This window comes from Thalia democratica, chromosome 7 (assembly GCF_965202585.1).
Source record: "Thalia democratica chromosome 7, ktThaDemo2.hap1.1, whole genome shotgun sequence".
Lineage (NCBI taxonomy): Eukaryota > Metazoa > Chordata > Thaliacea > Salpida > Salpidae > Thalia > Thalia democratica.
Genome location: NC_139171.1, coordinates 34,020,300 through 34,029,389, shown reverse-complemented (window position 1 = coordinate 34,029,389; position 9,090 = coordinate 34,020,300).

Below are 9,090 nucleotides of genomic sequence, written 5' to 3'. Positions count from 1 at the left end.
AAATTTGCAGTATAAATTCTTTTAGGAGCTTTAAAAACTTTCATCATTTTTTCGTAAAAGTTAAACTGTCTAAGAAATTAAACTTGCGATTGTTGTACTTTTAGTTGTTATTAATTTAAAGTTGTAAGTTCTATGCATCTTACCTTTATATTCTAAACTAACAAAACATTTAATCACACGTTCAAAAACACAATAAATGCGTGAGTTCAGCTGAAAGGCTAGAAATATTTAACACATATCCACTTACGAGCTAAATGCTTGAACTAGTGTGTCTACATATGAACCTCGACTGAAAATTTACTATCTCTTAAATTAATACGTTATGGCTCATTTGTAAGCGTATGCTAGATCTGGTAAAGCACTGAATAAAAATAAAGTGTTTACATACTTAGCATCAGAAATAGTGTGAAAGAAATAACCTATGACTTTTTGATGACTTATATCTCGTTTTTATTCAAATTAGCTTGTGTTTTTAACAATTTTGTCTATTAAACTTTTACACATTTTAAATTTTTTAAGTTAAAAGATACTAAAAACTGTTAGGTTTTTTTTTACGTATTTGAGCCGTAAGAAAAAAAAAACTAATTAAGTAACATTTTATTTTTTCCAACTAATTTCTTAATCACAATTTTTTTAACTAACTAGCTTGTTAACAACGAGCAAATAACTTTATATTTGAAATTTCCAATTAGTTATACTTTTAAAACTTCCTCTTAATTTGCGGAAGTAGCTATGCGAACGCCTAGTGACTAAAAATAAAAAAAAACTTGACTTTGAGTCTCTCGCATACACGGAACTAAAAGCTTGGAATAACATGAATTCAAAACTCGGCCTAACCCAGCTATGGTGTTCGAACTAGTTCCTTTACATACACAATACATACACATCGAAACAAATAAAAATGACAGCTGACAAATTACCTCCGCCCACTAAAAATAGCATTGAGTTTTATTTTCTTATTTGCAGCAAAGCCTAGGCCAGCATTGAAATTATTCTCTTATGTTTTGATTAAATAAAATCGAAGATCAGCTAGCTGCACCAAAAAAGTTTCAACTAAACTTGCTACAATGCATCGATCACTGCACATTTGAATTACTTTATACCAGGAAGTTGGTTCGAAAATATTCCGCTCACGAACGAAATGTCTCGCCTCATCGATTCACTGGAACTTTTTTCCCGTTTTAATCCCTTAATCAGAAGCTACAACTACCACTGCGCTTAAAACGAGGTTTTAACCCATAAGAAAAAGTCACAACATGCTATTTATTCAGTTTTCTGTTTTAAATCCCACCGAAAATTGAGAAACAAAAGCTTAAATTTTACCTTTTAACCTATATTTTATATTTAGTATCTTGATAAACTCAGTTACACTTCAAATATGTTTCTATCGTTAAAATCTTAAGTTATTATACTACGTTAAACATTTTTATCCATTATAAAATATGAATAAATAAAAGTTGACTTCAATTTGTTGCTGTAAATTTTAAAAGTAATAACCAAGACAGCTTTTATTTACACTACTTTAGTATAAAACAAATTAATAAACTTGTTTGCTTTTTTTAATAATCTGTTGGTTTGCAAGTAATTCTCATATTTTTTTATTTAAAACTTGTTAAATTACTTTTTATTGAAAATTTTCAAATATAGTACGTGTTAATTTAAAAACAAACTTTTTACTTACTTTTGTTTGTAAGTCAAACATTATGAAAATTAGACAATCATGTCGATATTTTTTCATTGGAAATAAAGCAGTTTTTTTTAGTAAAATATCATATAAAAATTTTATAAACAACATTTTTTTTTAAATTTAATTATTAGTACTTCCTGCATCATAGTTTAATCTATTACTGGTGCTTTTTATATTTTATAGATCTTCAATTTATGTGTGCGCCTTTTTTTAAAATGTTTAATTAGGTAATAGTTTACTTTATAAGGTTAAAAATGTCACTTTTACGCAAAATTTTAAATAAAGTTATTAAAGTGAGTATGAAATATGATGATTTTAGTGATTTCTAGTTCAAACTATATAGATGTACTACTTAGATTTTTAATTACTAAAGCCTAACGTTTTTATTTTGTTTGTCTCTTTTAAGTTCCTTAGAATTTTTTTTTACTTATTTATTAAAGCTGTTTTACTTTTATATATAGAGTAATCCTATTGTGAGATGGTTCTTTTGTTGCGTAAAAATTGGCAGCAATAAAAATATATGTCTAATTTAAAATCTTTCTGCGAATTTAGTTTTAATTTTTACGGTTAATTAAGTCTTTAAAAATTACAAAACTTTTTATAAAAAAAATTAGGAACTTACTACGAAGCATTTTTTTGTGTAATGTTGTTCGAAACTTTAGTTTAAAATTAAACAAAGTTTGTCATTTTTACCAAATTAAAAAAAAAACTCTTCTTGACTTTATGTTTGTTTAATTTATAGCTGCGTTGTTAAACATTCTTGAGAAAAACAACATCATAAAATATTATTATATTTTGGTTACTCATATGTTTTGTTAGATATACATAACATAATTCAAGTTAAGACTATTAATGAAATCAAGTACTCTAAAAGTGCGCATACGTGAATTTTTTTTTACAAGTGAAAATTTTTAAGTTATCGAAATTTTCAAACAATTTGCAAATTTGGATGCATATACTTTGTCAAAAATCAGTTTTCTGTTTCAGAAAATAATGAAAACATAATAAAATATTAATTTCTGAATAGTATATTGTTAATAACTGTAAGTTTAAACACTTTAACAAGTATAAACTACACTTTAACTTACCAAAAAAAAAAAAGGTAAATTTGACTTAATTTTATTTTATAATTCAATTAAAAGTTTACAATTTTCACTAAAGTGATATGCAGTTTAGTTTAAAATAAGTTAGGTTCGAAAGGAAAAAACTTCATCAGGTTTTAATGTATTCGAAAACTTTAAGATAAATTAAAAAAAAATTATTCAAACGATAAAGGTAGTAAACACTAACTAAAAATTTTACTTTAACAAAAGCTAAAATTAACAAAGTTACTACCTAGTCTCAAAACAAAGCTTTATATTTGTGTAATCTTGTTATTTAGCTTTTATATAAGCTAATTTAGATTTTTTATAGTTAAATTTTAATAGAAATGTCAATGGTAAAAAAGTTACGATTTTTAAACAGACTCCGAAGTGCTCACAATTTCAAAATGAACAAAACCATAGTTTCGAATTAAATAAAAAGTTATCGATGACTAATAAGTATTTGGGCTTATTGTAAGCATAGAGAATAAGTGTATTGTATACTTAAACAAATTTGTAGCTAGTTCTGTTTTTGTCAGATTTCTGTAAAATTATTTAAAATAAAATTTCAGCATACTGTTTTGGTATTTTAAGTTTAAACTTTTATAAACAAAAAAAAAAGATTTTTCGATGTTATGAAAAAGCTGCATAAAATATTTTATAACGAATATTAATCTAATGTAATTTACAAGGACATTAAATACCTTCTTGACATAGATACTAAAATAATTGAACATACTTGTAACTCTTATTTGTCATATTAAAGATTGTATGTTCAGAAAGAGAGCTTAGGAATAAAAAAACATTTGCTGAAATCGTTTAAAGACAATAGAGATAACTTTTTTAAATGAAAAGTTTAATTTAAACAAAATTTATGCTTTTTTTTTAGATCTACAACGTTTTAAAAACTTACACTTTATGACATGAACTACTTTTTAGTTTTTACTACTTTTTATCTTTATTTTGGTGTATTTTACTCTATATATTGCGTCATACTTGGCAAACAAATATTTTAGATTTTTCCTGAAAAGCAGGGTCGTAAAAATTAAACTAGATTAATACTAGTTTTTTTTAAAATTTACTGTTTTCAATATCTTTTTTTTAAACTTTGTAACGCCTCTGGCTAAATAAAACAAATTTTTCAATATTGCAAACATTAGGGGGTTTTTTATATTGTTTTGCCGCCAAACAAACAAAAGTGATTTTAGTGGATGAGTTTACTGAATATTGAGTTTTTTCCTCTTGTAATTTTTTAAACTGGATTTTTTGGATAGAATCTTACATAGAGGTGGACTATAAAACACAGTGAGTTTATTTAATATTGTTTTGGTATTGTTTTTGCAGTAAATTTCGTGTTATAATAAATTCTTTGATTTGTTTATATATGGTGGTTGCTACATTCACAGTATTAGTTAAAAGTTTTTGCTAAAGATATAATAAGATTCGTAAACAGTTTTGCTTTTCTTAAAAATGATCTTAATCAAGATTAATTCTAAGAGTTTTAAAATAATTGAATTCTTTGAGTAAAATATTCTCATAACCATCTGTTAGATAGTGTATATTTGGTTGCTGCTATAATTAAATAAGTTTTAGTTTTTGCTACCATAGATTTTAGTAAATAATTTACAAGCAGTCTCTCTAACTTATTAACATTTTTTATCAAACTAAGTTATATCGGTTTGATACCGGCGGTTCAGGGGTGTGGCTTAGTACCCCTATACCCTGTTTAAATAGTATCATCAGTGTAATTCAATAGCGTGGCTTTAGCTCCCCTATTCCCTAAATAACTTACATCATGGCTAGTACTACCACTAGTAATGAGAGTGAGCTTAACTTTACAAGACGAGTCAGTAACCGACTGTTAGAGCAAGGGTCGAGCCTCGGCCTATTGACCCGCAATGCTCTGCACTCCGTGACAGGTCTTGTCCCACTGGACAAGTATCGACCTCGAGTGTACGACAACTTGAAGCTTGGCTATCTAATTTTCAGGAAACTAAAGCATTTAAATTGGCTTACCTACACCCACGCAAGCAACTATGTATTGCATTGTTGTGTTAAAATATAAAAACTTTGCTTTGTTAAATTCATACACCGTACATAACCTAATTGTAATTTCAATAAGTTTATTTTAGTGCAAATCGTTTACTAACATTTTTTTAAACTCCATCTTTTTTAAGCTGTAGCATATTGATAAGAGTTTTAGTATTCTGGCTTTATATGTTTAAAGCTTAAAGTTGTATTGGAATACAGTTATAAGTCTTACTACCACAAATAACTATTTGGGTTATTGCTAAAATATTGATATCATTGACACAGGTTGTTTGCACCTAAATGGCGTTATCACTAGTTTATGTTTATGATACACCTTGAATTTATATAGTATCGTCCATTTTTGCAAATATTTATTTTCAGATCTTTATATACTTAACTAGTTAGTAAACGAAAAACCCTATAGTATAATAAAAAATTATATTAACAGTTATAAACTGTCTACTTTACATAGAGATCTCTCAGTTATAACTTTTTGTTAATGTAAGCCTAAATCGATTTAAATGAAACAAAAAATTACTTAAAAATTAATTAGTTTAAATACTAAATAAAAATTATTTCTATAGCCAACTTTAAGTTAATAAAAATTCACTTAAAAAAACATTTAATATTTTTATTAAAAATTTTTTGTTAAAAAAAAAGTTTTTTTTTTAATAAGTGAAAATGAATTTAAGGTTTAAAACCACAAAAAATATCAACAACTTATTTTCATAACTACTTTATCATTGTTTAAAAACTAATTAGTAAAACACTTTTTAATACTAATTTATGATTTTTTTGTTACTTTATTTATTTATGCTTCATTACTATTGAAGATTTGAGTATAACTTTATTTAATGTCGAAAAGTATAAAGTTATCAACAAAAAAACTAAACTTACTAACAAATAGAGTTGTATTTATATTTAAGATGTTTGTTAAACATAATAGTTTTTGATCTTTTTCTAATAAAAAACGTTTAATTATAGATATTGATTGTTTTATTTATCATAAACATCAAGGCAAAGTATGACAACTACAAAAAGATGAAATTAAGTAATAAATCTCAAGTATGAGTGAAACAAAACGGTGTTGGTTTTCCCCTAACAGAAGAACCATGCTGCCTTATATAGAAATAACAGTTTAAACACTCTCCGCATGATGGGGTAAGAAATTCTATTCTCTGTAAAATTGTAAATTTTACTATACTTTTGGGGTTATGATGTTTGAACTTAAAAAAACTGGTTAAAAATCTTTAAATTTGTTTAGCTTCTTTCAAAATCTAAATGAAAAATATTTCCTTTAATTTTGATAACAGTTCTTTTTTTTTGAAAATATAAACTATCAGATAGACGAAAACCGCTTTTATAAATTAGTAAAAAAACAAATCTAATGAAAATTGTAAAACATCGTGATAACTTAAACTAAAAACTGACTGTTTTGTTCATCAAGTGGTTTACAGATAAAACTTTTGCTAGAGCCCACCATTCTTTATCTTCCGATTGAAATACTATTTCAAAATCATCTGCAACAAATCGATGAAAATAAGCACTTATTATTACTAAATAATATGTCACTTAAAAAAGGTTTAATTTCTAAACACTAATTTGAATATTTTTTTCAAAGTATATACTTTGAATAACTTGTTTGAATTCATGATTTTTCAGTACAAATTAAAAATAAGCATAGTTATGTTAGTGTTAATATATAAATATTTTGAATTTTTTTTTTAGAAAAAAAAAACTTTTTCAGCAAGCATGATTTAGCATCGATATTTTTTTTGTAGTTTTATAACTCAGAACTACGTTAAACTAATTTTTCCTACCACAAGTTACCAGTTTTTTTCACTAATGATTTATTCTAAGCAGTTAAAACCTTTATTCAAGTTGTAAGGCAGCTGGTAAGGTGTTAGCGTGCTTCTAACCTCATTTCCTTTAGCTTTTCCTTTCAGGATTGTATTTTGACAAATCGAAGCCTCGAAGTTTTCGTTAGCTGTTAAAAACAGCAAGTCAAATAAAGTTTTTATTTTTATGATGAAACTTTTGGCTAAAATCGAAAACATGTTTAAACTAATATATATATATATATATTATATAGTTCTTTTTATTAGGTAATTATGGGAAAAGAAAGGCTCAGAACTAAAAAAAAATTTGTGACCAGTATATGATTCAAATAAAACTTCCTGAATTTCATAAGACATTTTTTCACTGGTCTGAAAAAATTGACTCGTATTTAAGTCATATGAAATATATAAAACATAAATATAAGTCAAAACGTACACACACATAACAAACTGAAAATTTGTTATGATCATTATGTCATTAATTATGTTTAAGTTTTGTATGTTTATGGTTTTTTTATAAAAATTTGACTGACTTAAAAATTTATTGTAAAGAGTTAAGACTAATGTCCTGGACATGATGCTAAACTGTTCTGGTGAACGACTCGATAACCGAAAGGTTTTTTTTCGTACACCAGGTTCATTAACTAGACTTTTTGAGCTTGTTTTTGTCGTTCAATTAACAATATAATGAAACAGTTGTCTGAATAAAGCCGTTATGTGCTGTCTAAAATATGTTATGTTCATGCATATAGTATAATATGTAACTTTAAGCATTAAAATTAACTAAAAAGTAGTTTGTTTTTTTAGTTAAGCGGAGCTTAAACAGAAAACAATATAAAATCTTAACTAATATGTTTTTTTTTCATATTTAGTTTTAATCAACTTGTATTGAAAACAAAGTAGTGTTTGTTAAAATATGCACAGTAGTGTGCACAAAAATTAACATGGAATATTTTTTTTCGAATGTAAGACATAATTACGCTATCAAAAATGATGCATTTTTATAACTTTTATATTAAGTAAATAAAAAGTTTTTTTCTCTGGATAAACAAAAGCTAAATAATTTATTAAGCTCAAAATACTTAATTAACAATATCCTGTACATGGTTTCTGTTTTTTAATTTAGGAATAAATATGATATAGTTACTTCTGTCAGATTATTTAAAGTAAGAAACATTATAATCGCTTTACAAAATTTTTGTTTTTATTAGCTCACTAATTTGCAAAATAATATACCATAGTTAACTGTTTTTAGATGTTTAGCTTATATTTTTCTGAAAACTATGATAAGTATAAAAACCACCTGTGTCTTCAATAGCTCTTGAAAAAACTTCTGCCATTAGTATGTCGTTTGAAAATGCTTCAACTTTCAGTCTCAATCTAGACGGGTCATACACAGTAAAGTCAGATTCGGTCTGATCATCCGAAAACTTTTCCAATTGTTTAAAATCTTCTAGCGAAATGCTATTAATGGCTAGTTTTAGTCTGTAAAAAATATGCTGCATTTTTTTTGATTTATAGTATATGCTAAATTATATTGTAGTATGTGTTACACTAGATATCTGTTTTATTACAACATCAAAAAAATTGAAGTTATAAATTTTACTATATACTTTATAAAATCTCCATTTGTTACGTCATACAAGCGTTCAAATGTGCCGTCTTTGCAATCTTCACCAACTAGTTTGTAAGGATGAATACTGAAGGATTTTTTATGAATGACTAGACTTGCTTTTATTACTAAACTTCCTCGGTAGTTTAAAACCTATAGAACATAATTTTATAAAGAAACAATAAGATGAAATTTCTCATCACTTTCTTTTATAATTTAGTATTGTATTTGAAACAATAAACTGCTTTTAATCATCATCATTGTTTAATACTATTATTAATTGTTGAGAGGTATTCAGAAATTAATATTTTTATGCACCACAAGAATACTAGGTTTAAAATTTTCTAGCACAGGGTTTCCCAAACTCATAGAGTCGCTACTTTTGCTAGAAATTGAAAAAAATCGTCGCAATTTAATAGAAATCACTCGTTTACTAGTTAATTATACTTACCAACTACTTATTTCACCCTGGTACTTTAGGAAACGCCGTACTAGCAGAATATTATAATAAACTAACTTGAATTGTAGGCCAGGTCAGGTGACCAGGTCTTGTGTTTTCACCGTGCAGAGGGCAAATGTAGTTTTCTTGTCGGTTGAACTTGAGGTTCGTTGTTTTGTAATTGGGCTGTTCAGAAAACTTCAAGCATACATTCCCTTTGTTGATTTTTCTTGTTATTTAAAAAAGTTTTTTGATGTCTAGTCTTTTTTTTTATTTATTTATAAAGTTGTATTATACTAATTGTGTTTTATCAAGTATTTCTCAGAAGAGACAAACATAAAATGATTTCGTTTACGTGATTTCTTTAAAAAACGCACCTACCCACAAATATATACAGTTTT